This window comes from Tinamus guttatus, unplaced genomic scaffold (genome assembly GCF_059628265.1).
Source record: "Tinamus guttatus ecotype Peru unplaced genomic scaffold, ASM5962826v1 Tinamus_guttatus_pri_ptg000213l, whole genome shotgun sequence".
NCBI lineage: Eukaryota > Metazoa > Chordata > Aves > Tinamiformes > Tinamidae > Tinamus > Tinamus guttatus.
Genome location: NW_028288747.1, coordinates 7,619,173 through 7,644,422, shown reverse-complemented (window position 1 = coordinate 7,644,422; position 25,250 = coordinate 7,619,173). Strand labels below are relative to the sequence as shown.

At 35.6% G+C, this 25,250-nt stretch overlaps 1 protein-coding gene across 1 annotated transcript in view; it reads right to left on the bottom strand.

Moving 5' to 3' along the window:
* The window catches only part of DLC1 (DLC1 Rho GTPase activating protein), a 305,895-nt gene extending 280,884 nt beyond the window's left edge, over positions 1 to 25,011 (bottom strand). Inside the window, exon 1 of the mRNA XM_088524683.1 lies at positions 24,988 to 25,011. The gene's annotated coding sequence lies outside the window, so the exon portion shown is untranslated. The remainder of the gene's footprint in view (positions 1 to 24,987) is intronic.
* Between the last annotated feature and the right edge of the window lie 239 nt (positions 25,012 to 25,250).

Below are 25,250 nucleotides of genomic sequence, written 5' to 3'. Positions count from 1 at the left end.
TCTATGGATAATTCTGTTTTTAATATTAGACCTGAATTTATTCTCCTTAAGAACATTCTCCCCCCTCAAAAATACCTGCACTTTCTTCTATTACAATTTTTGCCTGAGTGCACTTGCAGCACTTGATATATGAATTTTAGTTCATCAGGGAGCAGCAGTTTATAAAGTACATTAACACTCAATTAAAAATCTGCTAAAATCTCAATTAAGCAGTTAACAATATCCACTTCGTGTTAGTGTTTAGATTCTTTCATGTATAATGTCATCCATCTACTAGATGAAGTCACACTAGAACTAGGCAGAAAAGGGTTTGTTATACAATATGAAAAAATAATTGTTTATAACAGTTGTTTTACTAGTAAAGTTCAAAATGAAAGGGGAATTAAATTAAAGGAGCAAGTTAGCAGAAGTATTAGGTCTTAAGGAAACATATGGACAGAAAACCAAACAGAAATAAAATGACAATGAAAAAACAGAGACTAGGTACTGGAAAAGCTAGTGGGTTTCCCATGGAGTTTTCCAACAGATGTAATGAGAAAAACAACCAAAATCATGCTAATTTTGAAACTAACTTGATGTTTTAGTGAGAGGAATGATGCAACTTGGCTAACTGTGTCCTGTTCTGTTTCTATAATCCCATCTTCAAATCTGAAGTGGCAACTTGTGAGTTTTACATTTAGTAACGGATGGTAATTTTAACTAAATAGCCATCATATACAACGTGGCCTCATTTAGCAAGGTGAGGATTTACAGGATTACTCGAGCCTGGAGTTAGGCATTACCTACTTTGTTAATCAGAGCTGTACTGAGAAATCTCATGAAACGCTTTCTTATAGCAACAGAACCAAGTGCTGTAAGAGGCGTCTTCCTCTATTGACATGACACCAGCTCTCTCTTCTTTCCTACTTGCCTGGTGGGCAGATGGTGCCCTCTCTGTTTTATCATCTTATCTGTGAACTACTGCCTTTAAGAATGTTTTTAATTACATTGTTTTCATGGTTTTCAGTGGAGTTATTTTAAAAAAAAATCCACACATGATACCCATAAGTAAGAAAAAAATAGCTGGAATAAGAAATAATTTCTTTAGATCTGATAAGCTACTGAAAGTATCTTAACCCAGAACTATAACCTACAAGAATTGCAATAGTTCAAATTAAAATACTGCAAAAATACTTCTCACACCTGTCCACCATGAATGATGGATGAATAGAGAGAATAAATTCATCTCGTGTGATACAGAATCCATCCCGATGCAGTAAACTGACTCATCTTTTCAGATTAGAAATGGACAGGCTGAACCCTGGGAGTCTCCAGACACTCTCATATGAAACACCCAGTCCTGGATAAATTCCCTGACGGATGGTAACACCACCCACTGTTTTCAACCACATGAAGTATCTCATCTGCTACCCCCGATCCCGCAATTACTTACCAGGGGAAAAAAAAAAATGTATTTAGTGCACATTCAGCTGATCTGAATACGCTTTGGTGACAAGCAAGTTTCAAACAAGTTTTCTTTTTTTTACAGATGGATGTGGGGGCACCTCTGCTTCAGAAGAAAATAATGGCAAGTTTCTTGGATACCCGTGTTCGGACTGCAACTTAGTTTTGAAGAAAATATAACCAAGACAATTTAAAAGGAAGCATATGAACAAAACAAAAACAGTGCTAATTATCCATTAAATATTTAAGTTTCACGTAAAAAGCTTCAAGTAAAAACACTACATGCAGTGCAGGCAGTCTTTTAATATTTAGGTGTATATATTAGCCCTCATTGATGCCAACATACAGAAACATATAAAGAATATTCACATTCCATCTAAAAGCATTGCGTTTCAGCTGTTTTATGCTGTTTCATGCTGCTTCAGCTTTTTTATTCAAAATGACTGCAGAAGTTATAAGTAACAATGTGTAGTACAAAAAAGTGACAAATAAACATGAAGATATCATTTTGTCATTTTTTTACCTCCTACAAGCCTGGTTTGGCAAAATCTGGATTATCTAGTGCTGTAATAAGCTGAGCTTTGAAAGCTTCATTTGGCTGATTAAATCCAATTTTCCTACATGTGCATATTTTTCACTTGTAGGTTTTGATACAAGAATTTTAAGTGATGTCCTGAAAAATTAGGCTACTTAGATGCTTAAGTAGGGATTTGCTGCTACATTAGGCATTCAAGCTCAAGTGCATTTAACAAATATCTATCTAATAGGCATCTAACTACTAAGTGGCTATATATATCCATATCTTTAAATATGCACATATAAACATATATTCTATTTTTCAGGATAATAAACTGAAGTTAAAAACACAGGAAGCATATTTTGGGTCTGCATATATCTCTATTCAAATACATGGGATGCTTCCAAAAATTAGAGATCCTAAGTATTTTAGATCTGATGACTTCTTTTTTTCTCTCTCTCTCTTTCTTGTCATACTGAAGATTATACCTTAAAATTAGCTCTAGAAAGTAAAGTATGTAAAATGTAAGAACTTTTCACATGGGAAAAGTGCCTTATCCTGGAGATCAAGGATTTCCCTCATGAAGATTACACATCACTGGCAAGACATTTTGTTTCCGCTTTCTCTTTAATTTTCACCTCAGTATACTCAGGTTCTTTCTGCAGTCTTTAAACTTTTATATTGCTCCTGATGGTTACTTTCATTTGCTTCCATCACAAGAAAAATAAACCTCCGTTATTATCTTTATAATGTACTCCAGTTTTGTATAAAACTTAAGTACCACCTCAAGAGTTATAACATTTCATTAATGATTTCCAACAAAAAGGTTTCAGCATCAATGAAAATTGCTGATAGCCCAACATTTGAGAGGCACTGTGATCACAAGCAACATAATGTGCAGGGAACACTGCTTTGAGGGACTGAGAAACAGAAACGGGATAAAATCCAATAACTTTGAGAGGATTAATGCACAAAAGAATTCTGCCAGTAGATCCTGCCTCATCAGCTAAAAATGACATAGGGGAAAGAGATCTGTAAATTATTTCTGTAAGTCAGTTTGAGCGGTGGCATTTATTTGATCTTTGGCTTGGGTTTCGCTAGAAAGTGACTGCATCGAGGCAAAGAACAGAGTTTCAGTGTTGTCACGGCAAAGTACAAAGGAAGATTTGTTACTTACAGAAAGGATTTGATCATTCCTGCTATTTCATAAGGCTCCGACTCAGGTGTTTTTCTCCTGTGGTATTAATGGAAGATTATGTGTCAGTCTTCTGTACTGTCTCAAGTTTAAGATTACGGTTTGCAGCTAACAAGTTTCCTGAGATTGTTCATCAAGAAAATGGCATTTGGCTTTGTATTACATTTACTGTAATACCACTGAGAGACTTCATACTTGGCTTTGTGCTCTCAAAGTTATGTATCTTCCTTTCCAGAGGAGTTTTGTGCTTTCTCATAGACCTTCTCTGTATTTTATAGTCATTTTTTTCACAAGTTTTTCATATGCCAATTATATAATTGTCCCCCCAGCTTTTATTTTTTGTGCTGGCATATAGCAGTGCATTTAGAAACACCTGACTGGATGCTCAAACTCATTAGTATCAATACTTCTAATATGATAAAAAAAATTACACAAGCTCCATTAATTTTTTTTTGGTGCTTCTAATCACATTTATGGGCTGTTTTTGTCAATTTCTCTGCTGTTCTTGATCACATTGACATTTCTTCTGTCAAGACAAAAAAAAAAAAGTTTAATCCCCTAAAATGGAGACCACCATTTTATAGTATTGCTCTTGAACAGAGACTTGTTGCTTGATAAAACTGCTAATTCAGAAAGGGAATACTGCCTTGACCATTTCTTGCCCTGGTTATCACACCCAAGTTCACTGGATCACTGTTTTTACTTCAGTCATACTAATGGTTGGAAGATAGTGTGACTGATACAACCAACTTTCTGTTCTGTACTGTTTCCGTATGATTTCTCTCTCTTTTTTTTTTTCCCTTCTTTTTTTAAAGTCCTGAAACCTTGATTTTGTTGACTAATAGCTTGATGAACTATAACACACAAGTATAGTTATCTGATTACTGCAGATCAGTTATTCACAACATCAGTTATTCCCAAGCTCCTTCTCTTGCTCGCACAGCACCACATGAATTCTTTGTTGACTGCCCATTACCTTTGGGCTTGCTTAAGGGAAGCACGAGCAGTGACCACGTGATAACTGCACCCTTCTGCTTGTAGGCCCTCCTGTGGCATCTCTCAAGAATGAACTGAAGAATTGCCTTGCTTTCATTGACAGGGGGATCCAAAACACCACTGCAACTACGGGCAATACAGGTGGAGAGTTCCTAATTTTTTGAATACGGAGTCCTGGCAGGAAAGTGCTCTTTTGTACCCTAAACTCTAGGACGGTACGCAGGCTCTAGACAGGGGCATGAGTCTCCCCATGCCTGGGGAGCTCCTCTCAGTGCCCACAGAAACAAGGCAATTGGCAGACAGAGAACTTGGACATGGGATGGGCAGTGGGTAGGCAAAACACACCTCCTAAACCTCATATCATTTTTTGATTAATTGTAAAATTTCTTATAGCCATAGTTTTCAGCTATCTCTGACACTGAAAAAGAAACCCTCCACTACTGAAAATTATAACAAGTTTCTTGCATAAAGCACCTGTGAGTTCCACAATATGCTAAAAATGAATAATCTTGTATGGTTTTGCTTGAAGCTTGTATATCTATTGCCACATACATACACATTAATTCTTGTGGATAGACACATACTTGGTTACATTGATTTAAGTTAAAGAAAATCAATTTCAAAATTTGGCAGTTTTAGATGTATACTACTTTCTACAATGCCTAAATATTTTCAGATACAAATAAGTTTGAGCAATAAAGGCCTCCAAGATTATGATAGCTTCTGAGGTAAATCGAGATGCAAGATGTAAGTCATAAAGTGAAGTGAAATATTGAGTCGTCTGAGCTTTTTATTGTTAGGATGTTAATAAGCTTTCATCTTTAATACCTTTTTGCCTGAAATATTTATCTTCCTGTTTTCTCTTGGTAATGTTTGCAGCCTTAAAGAGTTTTTATGCCTTTTTATCACTGTGGATAAAGGATTGCTTTTCTCATAGCAAAGACATAGAAAGTGACCTTATGAACACTGTGAGACTTTATCTTATAGATGCTGATATTAGGAAGCAAAAATTATTGTCCTTTTGCATGAAAAAAATAAATATATTTCAAAACTATTAGAATCATAGTTCATATGACACTGTTCAGTGGATGAAAAGATTTGACCCAAATCAGCACCACGGTTATTGAAATCAGAAAGAGTCTGCTGCAAACTTTATATTATTAATATAGATTATATATATATGTTTATATATATACTTATATATATATTTATACACACAAAGTACAAGAACTAGAATTAGTCTAGTTTTAAGTCTGGGCTAAGTTGAAACTCAGACCAGTAACTGCAGTGGAACATAGGTATTTTAGGCTATGACTGTTCATTCTTAGAGCAAAACACGAAGTTTCATTGTATATGAATGATGAAAGAAAAGTAACAGTTAATATCAAGTAAAAAAGTGCAAAAAAGTGCAAAGATCTTGCACTTATGGACAAACAGAATTTCTACTATAACCTACTAGAGAAAGATTTGTGTATCCTAGTGAATAAAAGAGCATCCTTGAGACGCTTATACAAGGCAGATGGAAAACATGTAGTTGACTAATGCATAACAGGCACAAAATAAGCTATTAGCCACTTGTGGTAGCAGAAGCCTTAGATGCTAATTTGAAATAAACTAAGATCTAAACATCTCTGGAACAGGTGATGGATTTTAGAATAGAAGCTAAATTTTTGTCCCAGCAAAATGAAGACTTACATGGAAGATGACTATTTAAACATGTGTCTTCTTTAAATACAGTGTTAAACACCACAGAAGGGGAAGTCCTGTTTAAGTTCAGAGATAGTCCTAACACAGAATAAACCTTTATGTCGTACATATAGAAAGGCAACGGCTGGCAGGAAGCAGTCAGGAGAGTTCTAAGACAACTTTAAATATAATTAATAATGTCAAACATCTGCCCCAGACTGAGCTGAACGGTCATTATTTTCATTAAGTAGTAGTATTATAGTGTCTCGTAGTCTGGGAGAAGATCTGACTACCCAAGAGGTCCCTGTCCACTCTTAAGAACTTCCAGGACCAGTAAGCTTGCCCCTTGCTGCTTTATCATCAGTAACATAAGTGAAGGGAACAGTGTCCAATTCCTTGCAGAAACTTCAGTAATTTCTCAGTTTCTAGAACAGCAGTACCCAGAGACTTCAGAGTAATTCTGCAGATTGAAAAAGAACTTCACTGTCCAAGTTTCTCTCAGCTTGCTACTTCATGGAATTATTTCATTTTCTGAAAAATTTGAGAAACAGATTTTTTTAAAGGAAATCTTCAGTAAGACTATGCTTTCCTGAAAAAAGGTATTTTCACAGAAAATACTTGCGTATTTGGGGGAATTAGTAAGAGAATTATTCTTGCTATACCATTGAAACAAATCATTTCTTAAGCATCTACCTCAAGATGTGGCATAAAGTGCTTCATTGCCACTATGGAAGCAATCACAAGGATTTACAATGTTGTTAGATGGCCATTTTTCTGTATATAGTGTGGTAAGCATACACCTGATGTTCAGGAAAGAATTGTTTGGTAATATATTGTATAAAATACTGCAACTAGTATAGTATATTTGCTCTTGAGGGTGCAGAAGGGAAGCATTTCACTATAAATGATTACGCCTGTGCTTCCATATGCTTTAATTTAAGGCCTAAGAGCTTCTTTTTATGAACTGCTGTGCTGCACTTTGAGACAGCAAATCTACATTGTACATTTTTGTTTTCCTCAACACAACATTTGGAGCACTAAAGATCCCTCAGTACAATGCAGAGTCACAGTGTATGTTTACATCATGTCAATTCCTTTTTTAAAATAATAGCTTTCAGAGGTATAACCTTATGTTTCCTGCAGCTGATAGCATTCAAGAAGTCAGAACACGGAAGAACAAGACTTTCTGAGCCCATTTATACATTTGTTGGAAGGAAAGAGAGAGGCAAACACCTGCTAGCTTAGTTTTGTGAATAACACAGACATAAACATTAGCTAAGCCATAACAAGTCTAGTTCATGTTATTCCTTCCTTCCTGTCTTTTATGAAGTTTTTTAAGAAGCTTCAGGTTAGACATTAGGAAGAATCTCTACACAGAAAGAGTGGTGAAGCCTTGGAATGGGCTGCCAGGGAAGTGGTGGAGTCCCCGTCCCTGGCAGCGTTCAAGACACGTGTAGATGAGGCACTCAGGGACATGGTTTAGCAGGTATTGTGTTTACAGGCTTATGGTTAGACTCGATCTTAAAGGTCTTTTCCAACCATAATGATTCTATGCTCCAAACTCAGTTTTAACTGGCAAAGCATTTAAGTGATAGCTCTAATCAGACTCCAAAATAAAGGTGTATTACATAGCTTCCTGCCTGAGTAATTTACACTTATAAAAAGATATTCATTTTTTTTCTCTATTCACACACATCACTTGCTTCTGAGATTTATTTATTCAAACAACAATTTCAGTAATAATTCATTTCGATATAAAAATGCACAACCATATCCATATGAATGAGAAATACAGAAAGACTATCAGATAAGGAGAGATAACAGGTAGTTAATGAGAGCAAGGGCAAAGCAAGAGAAATGAGGATCATATTATTTATATCTGGTTAACTTTGCTTATCATTTGTTTGCCTGTTACCCTCCCAGCAAATTGAACGCTAAACCTTTTAGTCTGCTAAACTTAAATAGGTTGCATATGTGTATGTAAAACTGGTTTCCAGTCCAGACACTTTCAAAATAGAGATTACATTTTACTATCCCTTCTAGCTTATGGGGTTCTAGGAGACTGAATTTTTTAAGCATGTAGGAAGTTTAGCTTTGGATAAGATTTGTTGGGGTTTTTATTTTATTTCTGTGGAGCCTTCAGGAATATCCTCTTCCTTTCTCCTTCTTTTTTTTTTTTTTTTTTTTTTTTTTTTCAGTTTCTTCAGAAGTTTTGTCCGACTTTCCTACTTTTAATGTATTACTTATTTATTAGAGGCACTAAAATCTTTTTTACCAAGCTCTGTCTGGAAGAAAAATCATTGTACCAAAGTATTTCATAGGGCTGCATTGATTTTAATGAAATACTGTTTTCCGACTGGGAATGTTTTGGCCAGCAGAAAGCTTCTTTCCAGCAATATCAATGAGATCAGTCTTCTATTTAAATAGAGTTGAGGTAGGAACTACAAGATAATTAGGTGTAGCCTTTCGTCCTGTAGCCTACAAAATGATCTCCTAGTTCTCTAGTTCAATGCAGCTTGTTTAGAAAGAAAGAGAAGGAACGATGGCTCCTTCTCCAAGAGCCTTACTGATGGAGGAGCAGATGCCACACTAGCAGCACATGCTGTCACAAACTAAGAGCTGTTCCCTTCTGGGGAGCTTTCTGTCTCCTGACGCAGCACCAGCTCCTGACGCTATTACCAGCCAGATATAGTTTGGTCCATAAGTGAACTGTAAAGTAATAATGTTGTGCAGCTACCTCAATAACTTTCATGGGATTTTGTATGCTGAATACTTAACTGGGGGGGAGGGAGAGGGGAAGGAGAGAAGAAAGGAATATCCTCCAAAAAAAGAGGATATTTACATTTGACAATATCGAAATGACATATCCCAAAATTCACATGTACCAGCAATAAAAGAGGAATAAACCCAGAAGTTAAAATCTAAGGCTTGGTAATAATGACAACTCTTACGGCATACAGAACTGTATTGTTTACAATACAACCGCAAAGGAGAAGCTAACGTTAAATTGCTCTTCACAACAGGCAGTAAAAATGACTCTCACCATACAATGCCTTTTTGGTTTTGCAAGTAAACACAGCTTTTGTGTAGGTTTATTTCAGTTTATGTATCAGCAGAGGTCTACCCAGAACTCTGGAGTTGCTGACAAGACCACTAATCTTCAATCCCTGGCTGGGTAATGTTATTCTCGAAACTCACACCATTAATCACAAGCATTAAAATTGTACAGGTACTTGATGCTCCATTAGCAAGAGGAAAAAATAGATATTTTATACAGGAAAAGAATGATGCAGCTGATAACTGACAGTTTTTATTTTAAAATTTCAGCATTAGAATCTTGTTCTGCAGGAGGATGATATAAGGAAGGGAATAGGGAGCTCAGATGCTATGCATGGCTTAATTTTGTGCAGTTTCCAAAGGAAGTAAGTATAATAATGAATTAGATTGACTTCTGAGATGCAGGACCAGGCTTATTAGAGATGGACCCAAACATTACTGTTTTGGTGACACCAAGAAATATCAAAAGAATAGTCTTCAACAGACTGAAAAACTGCACTTAGTTGTGTGGTGAAAGATAAATTTTGGTTGCTTAGCTGAGGCAAGCATCTCCTGTCTTAGAAAGAACACAGTAGCTTAAAGGACAAAGGTTTCATAAAGAGAAAAGGCAAGAATCTTGTTTCAATGGAAAACAGAACCGCATTACTGGTATCACTTGAGAATATTTATGGCAGTTCTTGAATGTAAAGTCAAATGTTAAAGTGACTTGTAGACATATTGATCCTTGAAAAACAGATGCATTAGCTTTGGAGATGATTTTTCATCCTCAAGTATAAATTTAAGTACAGAAAGCTCACAGTTCTCTACTCTTAAATGTAAAAACATGAAGAAGGACAGGGAAAAATGCCAGACTAGAATGAGTAAGTGGTTGGAAAAAGAAAAACGGATTTTCTTCAATTAACAAAACATATAACGATTACTTAGCATAAATCTCAGCAGTTGTCCGTGGATGACTTGAGCATGTTCCCTGTGCCTTTCATTGAATATTCAGTGCCATGTCTCAGAACACAAAGAACTTCTTCCAAATGGGAGGTTTGGACATTAGTCTTCAGGGACTTGTGCTATTTGTCATAGAAGTGTATCTTAAAGCTTTCTAAATAATTAAATACAAATAAAAGAAAACAGCACTTTCAATACTCACCATGAATACTCTACAAAAAAATTTTCAATACATCAGCTAACCCGTGCATGGGCAATGCCATCTGGATATTTAACCAGATCATGATCTTCAGCATTATGTTTGTTATAACAAACATTATGTTAGTTGGCAGCAATTTTTGTTATCAACTTAATATCTGGAAAAGTAAACATATGTTCCACAATTATATTTTATTTTTATCTGTAAATGGGTATATCAGAAGCAGAAAGACAGGAAAACCTACAGGGGAACAAAACTAATCTTAGACATCACTACCTTATAGCAAGTGATGCCAGATGCACATAAGAAGATAGCAAATGCTTCCAAGTCAGCAGCTCTCATGCTTTATAAGTGAAGAACTCCTTGAATTTTTCCCACTTTACATGCACCAGATTTGCTCTGTGGATTCCCAGAAAATGAATTCAGGGAAATTACTGGATTTTTTTTTCCTTAATAAGGACTCAGCCATAATTAGCAGGGTGGAAAAATCTTCCTAGAAGTACCAGTCTTCTCAAGGAAAACAACCACCCCAGCAGTAGAGCTGCCAGTTCTATGTCCCATTACATTAAAATTACCTAATGTGTCTACAATAATAATGCAATCAATTCTTATGTTCAGTCATTTCTTTTAATTAGAGCTTCTTGACCATTCTTCTGCTGATTATTTACAAAGTTCTATTTACAGCATACTAAGCGTTTTTGCTTTGTCAAATGAAAAGCAATCCTCAAGATTTGTATTTCATTTTAACTAAAACAAATATATTTTTTTTCATTTCAACTTTAAAATAAATCACAAAACTTTGGTTCTAAAATAGGATATTTTAAATAGGATATTTTCCAAAAGAGAATATTTCTTTTTTCCTGAGATACCTTTTTTTTTCCAGTCACATCCACCTGCTTTCAGTCCTTATGAAACTAGGATTACTTCTGCAATTTTTTTAATAGTCTCTAATATACCTAAGAAAACATAGACAAAATTCCAGTGACACGTGGGATAGGGATTCTCCTCTCCTGCTGCCTATATGGGAAAAACTACATAATTAAACCTGTCTTTTCTTTACAACTAATCTCCACAGTGAGGTGACTCACATCTATTTTGATTTAAGTGAAAGTGAAGATTAGTAGAACCATCACCTCCCTTTTTGTCTTGTTGTCTGAAGCTGTCTAAACAAAAATATGGAATACAATATATGCAGCCGCATGCTGCAGACACTCGTGGACAATACATGTTTAAAAAGGCAAATTCCTTAGGAACTTGTGCAAAGGGTAACCCACAGTATTGAATCCTACAGGCTAAATCAACCTGTTGTTTTTGAACATATCACATTTATATGTTTTTATCAGTTTAATATTCAGCTGATATTTCCACATGCAATTGTCCAAAGTATGGCTAATTTATGTGGAAAAGATACGCTGCTCATTGAAAAAGAGCTCTGCTAAGCTGAGCAGAGTAAAGATGATATAAAGATTTTCATTGCATGCAGTGAAAATAATTCATATTTCATGTGTGTGTTATGCATAAGTTTGAAATATTTTAATTGTTTTTTACCTAGGTAGGTAGTATACTATTTTGTGAATAGTTTATTGCTCTGTTGTTCCTGTTTATTCTTCAGGAAATAAAGAATATCCTTACATTTGGGAAGGACAGCACTTCAGGACAAGTCATGGACAGTCCACTGGCTTGGTGAATGTGTGAGAAGAAAACAGAAAATTGTCACTGGCAGAGCAGTCTTAGGCCATAGAGTCATATGGCTTGGCAGAACAGTAAACAACTAGTATCACCAGCAGCAAAAAAGCATGAAAAACAACTGCATTATGGAATCTTGTGACAAACTGCATTAAAAGAAATAACATCGCAGAATTTCATCAAAGACATAGCTGCTAGCAAACTTGAAGTATTGGTAAGGCTAGCACACATAGCCCGGCTATTCACCTGTTACTCACTGCTATTTTGAAAGTTTCAGCAGACTAATGCATGGGTCACTCGAAATAAGGACTTGTAATCCTTTTATTACTTATGAAACCTTACTTGGAACACGACTCTTTTCATCTAGCACACTTGGAAGAAATTTATCTGAAGAAAATCACACTATGAAATGTACTGTATTTATCTTACTTCCTAACTATAATGTAGTTTATATTACAATAAAGAGATCTCCTGGCAAAAGCAGTATTTTCTTCCATGTGGCTTATTAATTTATTTCTACTACCATCCCATTATATTCACCCACTGATCATTGCCCAAATATTTTCTCCTGACAGCATGTACTCCATCAGACACAATGAACAAATTATAATGATCTGGTATTTGTGCTGTCAGTTGGTTAGACTTGTGAACTTTTGCAATGAAATGAAAGAGCATCTTATATACCAATAAAAATGATGGTAAGAGTCTTTTTCAACACAAAGCTTCTAGAAATGCCCTTGAAGACAAGACTTAGGTAGTAATTGATTGCAAAATCCAGACCTACATAGAAAAACACATCAGAATTTCAAGAACAGATTTATTAGAAATAAATGTTAGCACCAATCATGCAAAGCAATATTCAAAAGAAAGGATTTCTTATAAAATAACATGCAATGGGTAGCCTATGTCACCTTAAATTGACTGGCCTTTTGTTAAGTATTCATACTTCCCATATAATTATATAAGGGAATTAAAGACACTGAAACCATGAACAGCCTGGCTCGTAATCATTTTAAATGTCTATCCTTTCCCTTTTATGAGCTTGATAAGAGGCTGATGATCTGAATCCAGCATTAATTTAAATTGGATGGAGGGAATGATGAAGCAAACTCTGGAAAGATAATAGGTTTTTACATGCATTACTGAGAAACGAACTTGATGTATGAACTGAGAGTACACCTTCCTAGAGAACCCAAGCTGGCTGACAAAGGTAAAAGAGGTAGTTATGGTATTCTGCTAATTAACCTAATTTAACTCACAAATTTGATAATGAAGTCAGCAATTACTATATATGCACACATATACATGTATATACACACACACACGTATATATATGCATAAGTAGAACTGCACGTGATATTGGATGTGGTTAAAATGGAGGATATTCCAAGGGGGCCCATCAGAAATACCACATGGAAGAATTACAGTATCTTGTAAAGATCCAGTTATGAGCTAGTTAATGAGCACAAGGATGAAAAGCATTAGAAATGCTGCATTTCTAGCAGCACAAAGAAGTAACAGCATGTGCTCAAAAGACCTGTGCACAGTGCAGACAAAATTTCTCCCAAACATCTGTGCAATGTGGCTCTGGCGTATCAGGAACAGATACAACACAGCAGATATCACTCACAATAAATACACCCTCGCAAATGGAAACCATAAAGAAATTCAGCCTCTTCTTCCCCTTTCCACTTGAATAGGCTGGCTTTTATCTGCTCATTCTGAGAAGAGCTGATTAAAACAGAATTTCTGCACTATAAGAAATACTGATTTTTCAGTTTTATTATTTTTAAAGTAAACATACAAAGCATCCTTACACAGCAGAGACCAAGTTCAGAAGTGCTAACTTAGTTCTGATCTATTTTAAGATCTCTCCCTTCGTTCTTCTTTTAGGATGTTAGGATTTCCAAAGCTTTCAGTCTTTCCTCAGGGAGTCTAAAAAAACCAAGGACTTTGATTATTCTTGCTTTCTTCTAGAGTCTCTCTAGTTGGTTCATGTCTGCACAGGAAGAGCAGTGCCCTGAACTGGACTAAGCCTCGGTTAGCAGAACCCCGGCGAGTGGTGAGCAAAACAAAAACTGGTATTTTAGGGCTTTTGCAGGCTCTGGCCTATTTTGTCTGTTTTATATCAGTATGGCTGTATGACATCATGACCTCATGTCTGGCATATAATTTCCAAACATTTTATTTAGAAACTATTACCTACCCATTAATTTCCTTCACTAATTTGCTGAATTTGATTACTTGTGCCTAGTAACAGCATCTTCCTCTTGCACCTGTTGTATTCCAATACCAAATATGTATTAACCATATAGGCAAACAGGAGAAAAAACAAGACTGTATCTTTAGAGGTAATTTCTCAAGTTACGTTTTCAATATTTTATTTTTGCATATACATATAGCATTGTTTCTTTGTGAAGCGTAGGCACATGAAAATCGTTTTGGATTCAGTATATAATTCCTGTAAATTTTAAGAGGTAAAAGCAACCAACAGCAAAGCCTAGATATGTATTATGAAAATTAATGGCTTGTTAAAGAAAGGTGGCTTGGAGCTAAAAGAAAACAAAAATATTACAGCAGACGGCAGAATATTGTATTGATATGAAAGTTATTGCACTCCCATGATGCTGGTATTGCCACAGTGTCATAAATAAATAAATTAAACAGTTAATGTGGCATCTAAAAGCCATTAAAATGGAAAAAAATGCTTTGCCCCTAAAACATTAGATGTTTTAAGACCTTTACAATGTTTTGAAATTAAATTCAATTGTGGGCAAAATGCATCTTGTGTGTCTGCTTCAGCATGCAAAAATATCTCTGCTGCTCCCTGAAACAGTCAATGCTTCAGCCTTACCACCTGAGACATTAAGATAAATGAAGCATATGTCTTATCAAAGCACGTAGAAACCTACTAAGGAAAAGAGGTTTTCTGCAAAAGCAACACTACAGCACAAATATTATCAATTAAATACACATGCATACATTTTTTTCCTTTCCCAAGAATAATTATCCAACTCACTGAAGTACCTGTACTTCCAAATGGTGCATATAGGTTTTGGTGGCTGTATGCACTCCCAATTTATGATGATTTTGCCAACCCACCCAGACACCTTTTGCTAGAAACATAAGGAAACATTTCTCAGTCTTTAAAGGCCTCATATTCTTTAGGATCTGTGAACAGAATGGAGCAAATAAAGCAAATACTATTCCTTAACACAGCGGTGTGTTACATCGTGGGACTGGGTTATCTTTAGAAGTGATAATTGGAACAAAAAGGTAATTTTAACATTCCTATTAAGCCGAGAGAGCACTAAACACATTTTCTTTGTTGGCTTTCAGAAAATCTCAGCACCAAATGGTGCAAGAGCCTGGGTAACCAGCACCTGCGCATGAGGCCCAGGGTCTCCTGCAGTCCTCAGAGGAACCCCCACTGCGCTTCAGACCACCAGGCCGCAGCCAGGTATGTATCCCATAGCTGCCTGCGGCGATGGTGCTCCTTCCTTTTCCAGTTGTTCTGAGGTAAATGTCTTTGCCCATCAGCTATAACATGATATAGACAACTAATGTGCTCTGTGAAACTGAAACCCCAAGGGGAAGAATGGTTACAATACTGCACACCCTCCAGAGAGATAAGGTCTAAACCCCAGTTAAAGTGGTGGGTTTTTTGTTTGTTTTTGCAGGAATACGTTAAAGATTGCCTAGCACCAGTTAAAAGCCTGAGCTGTAATGCCAGGGAAGACGGGTAATGAATATCTCCACTGGGGTGATGGTGGCAGCGCAGCCAACAACTTCTTCCACAGGCAGGTTTCCAACCAAAAGCTGCTTCAAAATTCAAGACTTCCTTAGAAGGCTTGACGCAATTGCCTACTTGTTCACTACCTTCTTTTATTTTTTAATCTTGTGGAAAAAATAATATTTTATTTTCTCCAGAAGAGTGTACAACATTTCAAAGCTTTGTCCTTGTTGCACAGGGATAAAACCTGTATTTTTGTACCATACACCCAGTGCTTCACTTGCTCTTCTGTCCACATTTTCTTCTTTAGAATCTAGTTTATATGATATCAAGCAGACTTAGAAACTTAAATTTTAATAATAAAAACAAAGATATCCATATAATCACCTAGTACTTCAAAATACCAGTAATAAGTAAAGCAAAGTGTTTTATGTAGTCTCCCATTATGCTAATGCATCCCTATCATGTGCTATTGCTTTTGCAGGTCACGATGATAATGCAGCTCTTGTTAGATATTTTAGACAGACTGAAATCTCATAATTTAGTGCTGATATGTAAAGGAAAAACAAATCAGTAAACAAGTGTTTACTGGTCTCCATTAAGCAATTTGACAGGTAAAACAGGCAACCAAGCGCTTCAAGGCAGGGCAGAAACAATTTAGCTGATCTCAGCAAGTAAGCTAAGCCTTCCTTGAGGAAGGAAAAAGTGCTAGAGAGCAAGATATGACGAAATGAATAGCTCGGAATTGAGATTAATGGAATATGAAACTCTAATGGCACAATCACATTAAGAAATCATCAAACCAGCCAGTATCTTAACTTCACTCACAGCTCTATTAACACAACGTGGCTGAGATGATCTAGCCACTTGATGACTCTTTCTTCCTGTGGGGTCAGAACACAAGATTATCTTTCTTTTCAACAGCTTATACCAAAGAGTTTGTCAGTGTAAAGAGAAGAGAAAAACAGACACAGCCTGTAGCACTGTTCCCTATGCTCTTTCCAAGACATGGAAGGACGACAGCATCCTGACACATTTTGTGAGCTGCTCAAAATTCTGGAAGGAAGTATTCTCTGCCTTCAGAACAAGCAGATGCAGAGACTGTGTCCTGAGACATTTTAAATGGTCATAAGGAACAAGAAAGAATTCATGGCATTTGGTAATTAAAGTAAAAATACCCAGTGGGTATTAAAGCACTCCCTAAGAATAAGTAGTGACACACAGCAATTGAAAACTGTAGCATTGTTGTAACCACAGATTTAACATGCCCTATAGACACGGCTTTACAAACATACTCAGCGGCACAGTACCTGTATTTCACTGAAAATATTAAACCAAACATGAGCAACGATCTGTAAAGCCTAAGATACAGCATACATTTTGGTTTGCACAAGTGACAGAAATCTGCCATTTCAGATTTAACATTGTTTGCTAGGGATTGACTTTTATTTGATAATCTCTGCTCTCTCATGTTTTGCACTGCCTTGCATGCTTCAGCAGTGTCATAAGTTTAAATTTTTTCCTTAAGATTAAAAAAATATAAAAACAAAGAATTTCAGGAAGGTGAAGCATCATTATATAAAATGCTGGCTGCACAAAGTGCTACCTGTCAAACTACAGTGAGAGATGGGAGATTTTCCCTTTCTCTCACTCACACACACACTACTGATAGTGAAGGCAAGGGAATTTTTGCAGTAATAAGAAAGAGCTGCATTTAAGAATTTCAGTCAGGTACCTCTTCAGTATTACAGGAATTAATAGCACATCACCAGCTGGAACTAGTCATGCCGACCATAAATGCGTGAAACATAAGAAACTTGATGACCAGGTCACAGGATCTGAAAGAACAATATAAATTTCTAATGCTTTTGGTATTATTGGTATGGGACCCATTTAGGTATCTTAAAGAAAATGTTTTATCCATTTCTAGTAATATCATAGCGTGCAATTAACTCACTTCCATTTGCAAAGATGCAAATACAAAGATGGTACTTGACGGGGAAAGTAATTTCTTTAATTTTTGGAAGAAACATGCTTTGCAACATTTACTACAGTTTGAAAATACTTGAACAAATATTGAAATATCATAATAAAAAGATTTGGAAATAAAATCAGGATATTTGCCATATTTTAGAGCTATTTTTCAGATACCTATGGAGCAATATTCCACCAAGAGCTCACAACTACAAATAAATGAAGACTGTCAAAACCAGAAGAACTAAATGAACCCAGCTGATAAAACAGGTTGCACTTCTCACAACAAACTTCCGTCAGGATGATCATCTAGCTTATCTGTAGAACATCACTTTGCTTATCTTGCAAAGTTACCTTCAAGCGTTCTTGTGAGCAGGGAAATAGGAGTTTGGGGCATCTTTGATGCCCTGATGATAGTCTGTCATCAGGAAGATATCAATGTATTTGAGCACCTGTGTGACAGGTAACAAACACACTGTCACTTTAGTAAGTGATATAGGTATAGGCATTGTTAGACACTATAAAATATTTAAAATTTAAATTTTGTTTTCAGTGATCTTCAGGAAGGGGTATGAGTGCTACCTATAAATCAATAATTTATCAGCTTTTGGTCTTATAGGCTTACTATAGTTATTCAAAGTTTTGCTGTTCCTCATATTGCAATGCAATTTCATTCCTCTACACTTAAAGAGTTCTCCAAAAATAACAAAAACAAAAACCCACACACAACAAGGACAATAAATTAGTGTTAATTTGTTCAAGCTATATCACCAGCTCCAAAACACCAGAATTCTTGGTTTCTCAGTTTCTCAGCTTTTAACATTTGTCCTCCTCTCATCCATCAATTCCTCCAAATATGAATTTAGGTTTTTCAAGAAAAGAAAGCTTTGTTACTAAAATTTTCCATTTGTTACTAAAACGTCCATTCTACTTCCGCAATCAAAGATTGATTGTAGGGCATGAGTTCAAAAAACAAGATAATTATGTAATGACTTCTGTAATGTGTTTCTTCTTAAAACAACACATATTTTTAGTTATACTTCCTTTTCAAAAACAGAATTTATTTTAAAATAATAAATCACTGAGACTGATGTAATATTTTTAAGATAAACCACATTACAAGCTGTGGTATATTAACATTTAAAGTAGCTATTGAAGGTAGCTCACAGTCAGAACAAATTGGTGATTTCAGGATTTGAATAAAAACAATCCACTGAATGGTCTAAGACGTTTAATTTTCAACAATTTCTCAGTCCATCATAGTTAGGTTGATTAGTGAAAAGATCAAGATTCAGCGCAGCTGAACTAGTTTTCCAGTCGTTCTATAAACAGAAACAACTATGTTAACATTAATGGATTTCTACTGGCCCTGACAATATCTGCAGTGACGTTTTTCAAGTTAAGTTCTAACTCTTTTACAGGGAGTAGAATTTTAATACATCTCAAGAGGTGACATTATTAAGTCTTTCAGGCAGGTAATTGGAAATCTGTTAGAAAACCTTTCACATTATGCTTTCCATACTGTTTTTTATTTTAGAGCAATGAGTATTTATTGTATGAAGTGCTTTCCATTTTTTTTTAACTAATTAGACTGCTAAATCTATAGTATTGATAAACTGTCTTTGTAAGAATAGGTAAACACTTCCAGAGAGCATGCATGAAATAAACACTTTTGAATCTAACATCATTGGATTTAATTATTTGAAGTGATTTTTAGCACTGCTGTAGAGGTCTCTGTAAAAAATGAACACTGTGATTTTCTTTTTAAAGTGGAAAAACTATTAGCTTCTTTAAAAAAAATAGCCTAATATTTTACTCTGCTTTACCACAGCCTCAGCCTACATTTTATAAATTAAAATATAACTAATATGCATTTTGGCTTAATCCTCAAAGGAGATAGGAAAAAAGGGATGTATAGGGGAAGATTAGTATGAATCTGTAATTCTGACTTTGAAAGTTGTTCAAAAGTGTCTGTAAGAAAAAATAAAAGTATGTGTTTCAGGAAGGAAATGATTCTTATTTTCAAATCTGTCTTGACTTGATAAAATGATACGTAGACTAATTCCATTTAGATTATTGTATAAATATATTTGTCCATATACAAGAAAATATGAAAAATAAGGCTCACTGATCTTCACTTCCCACTGAGATATATGCTAGTCATCAAGCAGTAGGCAAGGGAAAAAGGATCTACCTTGCTTGAATGAAGAAGCTGTTTCTAGGTTAGCCAAATATTAGGTAAAAAACTGCAGCTCCGAAAGAAGGTATTTTTGGCATGAGAGCCGTCAAAAGCATTTGCTACATAAGGGGTTGATAAGCTGGGATGGTATGAAAATTTTTCAATCTGATTGGAGTCCCTATAGGACTGCATCTTCTAGATTTGTTTTAGCAGGAGTAGAGTCTGCCCTATGACTAATATCTCGGACAAGATACATTTAGTACATCAGATGAGTGGATGTGTGAGTGACCCTGATGGAGTGAATGAACCATGTCTAGGGTGTCAGATGAACGTAGGGCTCTATGCCTGTTTTTCACTAAGATCAAATGTGATTTCACACTGACTGGCAGTAAGAGATTCCTTACTCAAAGGTAAGACACTAAACCATATTAAGTGCCTAGAAATTCCAAAATACTCCACAGAAACTGTGTTATGCTGGATCATGTACTGGCATCACCAGGATCTTCAGAGGGGAAGTTTTCTTTTGGTGACTGGTGATAGTCAGGAAACCACTGTCGTGCATAAAGGGATAGGAAGCATGCCTCAAGTTTGACAGTCTTGAGGACTTTGTGATGTACACACCCGAAATAGCAAAAGGGAAATAAGAGGCAATTAGATTTTACAATTTTTTTTGACTCAGAAGTTCTTATATTTCACCAAATATTTAATCAATGCATAGTAACAAGAGAGGTATCCCACTGTAGAACAGCTAAAGTATATTGCTAGCAATTCAAGAAGAGCAAATTCAGTCTCCTCACACATGCTGAAGATCACTTGAAGCTTAGCTTGGAAATGGTCCTGGCCCCATCAGGTTAAAAACCACACTATGCCTGTTTTGCTAGCTACTAAAACTACTTGTTTCAACCTGCATTAGGATGGATCCTTCACTTTGTAATTTTCTAAGTGGAACTGCTTAAACAGCTGACTTAGCTTCACACTGCTGTCAGTACAAGATCTTAACCAGCTACGTACCCAGCACTGCTCCTCAGCTCTTGGGAGCAACCCTGGTCAGCCACGCTGAGCACTGGCCGCTGCCTTGCTGAGAAAAAGGGAGACTTGGATTCACGGGCCAACATTGCCACTCGTGCAAACAGACACTAGTGGGAAGGAGAATTCACTGGGCAGATTTACTACACAGACGGCTTCTCTATTTTTTAAAAAATGATCAATATTTTTTTCTCTTACTTTAACTAAGTCGCTCAATATCTGGACAGTTTTTTGAATGTACTATATAAGAAATACTGGCTGTGGCAATAAGGAATTAGCCTGTATCCCCAGCATGATTTTGCTAGCTATGCTCTTCTTTACAGAGCTGTAACTCACTTTAGAGTATTTTGTTTGCAGTTAATGATTAACTAGATCATTAACAACAGAGCCAGAATATAATTAAAAGAGAAGGTAGAAAAGGAAGAAGTAATTTAGGAAGAAGTATTAATTGTAAATTGCCTTATAATATATTTCTCATTTTTAAATGATTGTAGCCTGATCACAGTTTGAAAAAGTAATATATAATAATAAGAATAAATATATGTGTATACATTTTGCTTTGCGTCTTCATCTTTCTTGTTTTGAGAAAAACCAGTTAAGTTCATAGAACTCATAACATTATATCTCATAGCATTTTATCTCTACAGTGTGGTCAACCAGGTACTAACACATTCTGTAAGAGCTATAAAAGGAGTCCTATAAAGTGCATATGAGTCCTACAATTTAAATTGAATTGCATTACTCTGAAAATTACCAATATCTACAAAGTAGATTTTATTGCCTGTTTTAGAAACAGCAATCATTTTAGCAATTTTAAAGGTATAATCTTGTTACATTTTTTATTTTATGAAACAACTACTAGAGTTTTTAACATCATACTACAGAGCTTATGTAGCTTTATCGGGAATAAAAGTCATTATAAGACTGTAGATAAAGATTTACTAATTTAAATCAAGTAAAGCATTTTATAGGCAATTCACGGAACTTCTGTTTAGCTGAGATGTTTTACGTTAAGTGTCTCAGGAATTGAGCTCATTATGTCAATGGGATACTCTAGGTTTAAGATATTAACAGACATGGAAATACACATGCTAAAAGGGCTTGTAGGAGTTACTGTACTTGCAGCTAGTTCATTCCCCATTAATCTTTTGTGCATCTCAGTAAGAGTATTCATTGCTTATAAAGTATTCCAGCAAAGCCTCTACTAACATGCTATTATACCCTCAGTCTTTTCTAGATGTAGATTTCGAATACAGACAAGGTGATCTTACAGCATCAGCTCACAGCCAGTGTTCACTTGTAAGGTCTCACCCTTTGTATCTTTGCTTTATTGATCATCTTTTAATTCTCAGGTTGTTATTTTAATCTAGAACCAGAAAAATGGGGAATATTCCACACATTAAGGTGTAGCAACATGTTTGTGTATGCATGTGAGAAATAGAAAAAGGTATCTCTAGAGCTGTCCATCCCATACATCTGTGGATACATTACTGAAGATAACACATCTGCATGAAAGAAGATAAAATGATTATTGCCAGGCCAAGTGGCACTAGAAAGAGAGCTAACAGGGAGGTTTTGTGCACAAACAGTTCATCTGTAAGTGATCTGGAAGTGATCACACCATTTTTATAAATAAAAAATTGTTGTTCATCACAACCTAGCCGGACTTAGTACTTCAAGTTATTTTCTCATAGGAAACCCACAGATGTGATGTGCTAAGATGCCTTTAAATTAGCAGCTTTAAAAACAAGCAATAGTTCAATTTTGAAATAAGATTGTTTAATGGAAACAGTCACCCTAATAATAAGGAAATTTTTAAAAATATTGAGAAAGAAAATCGAAAACCAGAAGTGATAGAGGTTTACTTTAAAAAGCTGTGGTATCCTACAAATTTTAAAATGGAACAATAACTGATTTTTGCCACCCCCTTCTATGATGGCACCATGCTTAGAAGAAGTGTTTGCAGCTTCTGATAGCAAGCATATCTTCCTTCTAACAATCTCTCTTCAGAGAGATTGTTGCCACTTTTGTGACAAAAAGGAAACTACAAAGTAACTTGCCTGTCTTCAGCTGCTGCATTTAACATAATCTTACTCATCATCTTAATCATTTACTATAGCCAATAAAGCTGTAATGGGAATAATCATTTTACTTTCCAGTATTTAACATTTTCAGAGGATGTTAAAACCCATTTCTACTTATGTCTTTTTAATGTAGAAAACCTCACTGTAAATAGCATCATTCTCATACAGAACTTGAGCAGCTCAGTAGCTTTTCCTCTTGCAAAAAACAATGAAGAACATCAGATTTTTTTTCATCTCCAGTTAGGCAGTACCTAACACAGACATTCACACACTGCTAATGACTGTAATTAAGGAAGCAAGTTGCAAACTAACCTATAATCTGATATCAAGATAAACTCTCTGTTACTTCTAATAATAAACAGGAAGAAAAATAAAGAAAATATCAGCTTTACTCTTTTGTTACTGGTTTTAAAAAGGCTTTGGTAAATACATTGGGGAAAATACATCATATGTTGTGTGTTGTATGTAGGCCAGAAGTCCCTTCATGCACAAAATTGTTGCTAAGTATAAATTAAGCAACCCCAATCTATAAGAAACAAGTAATTAGCAGAGAAGTTACTCAGTGTCACCTTTTTTTTTTCTTTCAGGTATTGGTGTGTTGAACAACAGAAGAAGGGAATTCTGTTCCTTCCTCCATTTTGCCAATGTACACTTCCTTAACACAATTCCAAGTACAGTTTCTTCTGCCCATCATATTTATATTTCTGGTTCAATGTGATGTTACCAACATGAAAAATCAATTCTATCTGCAATGGAGTTGGCTGAAGAGCTTGGCACAATTGTGTTGGGGTCTCGTGCTATTAGATTGCCCTTTCGCGTTTGGTAGCAAATGTGAAAACAACATTCCAGGCTCGTAAATCTAAGGCCCTATATGCCAGAATTGGAAAGTATGAGAAACACTCAGGAGTCAGTCACAGCTGAAAGAGTCTTACACACCTGAGTATAGGATGGCAGTAAACCAGTGATGATGTGGAATACATAGACCTTCCGAGAAAAACAGTATTTTCACAGTTTCTTAATGCTATTCTGCATCAGAGACAGAGATTAAAATTACCCCAAACTATCAAATCTCAGATTTGCTTGATTTTAGATGGACAGAAATTACTTTTCCTGCCTGGAGTTTATTATCCACTTTAAAGTTTGTCCCTAGATCTGGCAAATAAGATGGCCTAATATCAGCCAAACTTACCTCAGAGAAAGTTCCAAGAGCCAATCTATGCCAAATGATTTTAAAGTTCAAGCATCCTTTAAACAATCCTCACCATTCCTGTTTAGCTTGTCTAGGTCTTACTAGCTTCACAAATTACAGTTTTATCAAAAACTATGCTAGCACTTACCATACTACGATTAAATTATTATTACAGCCTTAAGTCTCTTCAGCTGATAAGTCACGTGAAAAACTATTTGACAGATATGTCAATTTGACAGATTTGTACCTTTGACAGAAATTTGACAGATTTGTACCTTTGTTTTCCAGCTTGATCAAACTAGATTACTAGCACTTTTATGTACCTATTAGCACAAGTTTTACCATTCAGTTCATGTATTTTAAGGAAATGACCAAGTTGAAATTTTCCATCCTTTGCCAAGAACCAAACCAAAGAACCAAGAACCAAAATGAACTGCTAAAACAAGCATTAACCAAAAAAAAAAAAAAAAAAAAGGACAACAGAATTTGGAAGATGAGAGTCTTACAAAAGAAATCTAGGAAACGCCACTTAAATCATCATTTTTTTTAAACTCTAAGTGCTTCTTATTATCACTTCTTGTTAAAGACAACATTGGTATTTAACAAAATACTGTAAACAAAGAATCCTTGCTTTTGCTATAGATACTATAAATATTTATAGAACTTAATCTTATCACAGGCCAGCTGACCTAATAAATGCGATAATTTCTACATTAATGATTGCCTAATCAACACAGATCAACTCTGCTCATTTATATATGAGCTTACCTTGCTTAATGATTTGTGTAATTTTTTTTGTTACTATAGTCTAAACAAAAATGAGCAAACATATGTAGCAGATTTTGTTCACATTGTGGCTTATAGTCAAGCAATAGTGAATTCAGTAACTCTAGCATTCCAGACTGCTCTAGGTAATGCAGACCTGTGCGCTAGCGCATGTCTTGCTCAGTTCTGGTGGGGTCTATTACAATCTTCAATTTATGTCTTATAACAGGCGGTTGGACTAGATGATCCCTAGAGGTCCCTTCCAACCTTAAGCATTCCATGATTCCATAATAGCACCATCAATCTCCCAGCTACTTACAGTTATAATGTTCCATCCATGTTCCAGTGACTTTCAGCTTCAGAAGGATCCTGCAAAATTCCATTCCATGCCCTGATTGCCAGATTTCTATCGAGAGGAAAAAAAAAGGAGCTTCAGAATCACCCTGACTCTAGTCTCGAGTTGCTATACCCACAGCATCCAAGTTAGTAATACTTTGTGCTTCACCCTGCTCACCAGTATTACAACAGAGACATATTTTTTCCCTTTGTTTAACTTAAAACCACTTGAGCCAGGCAGTTTCT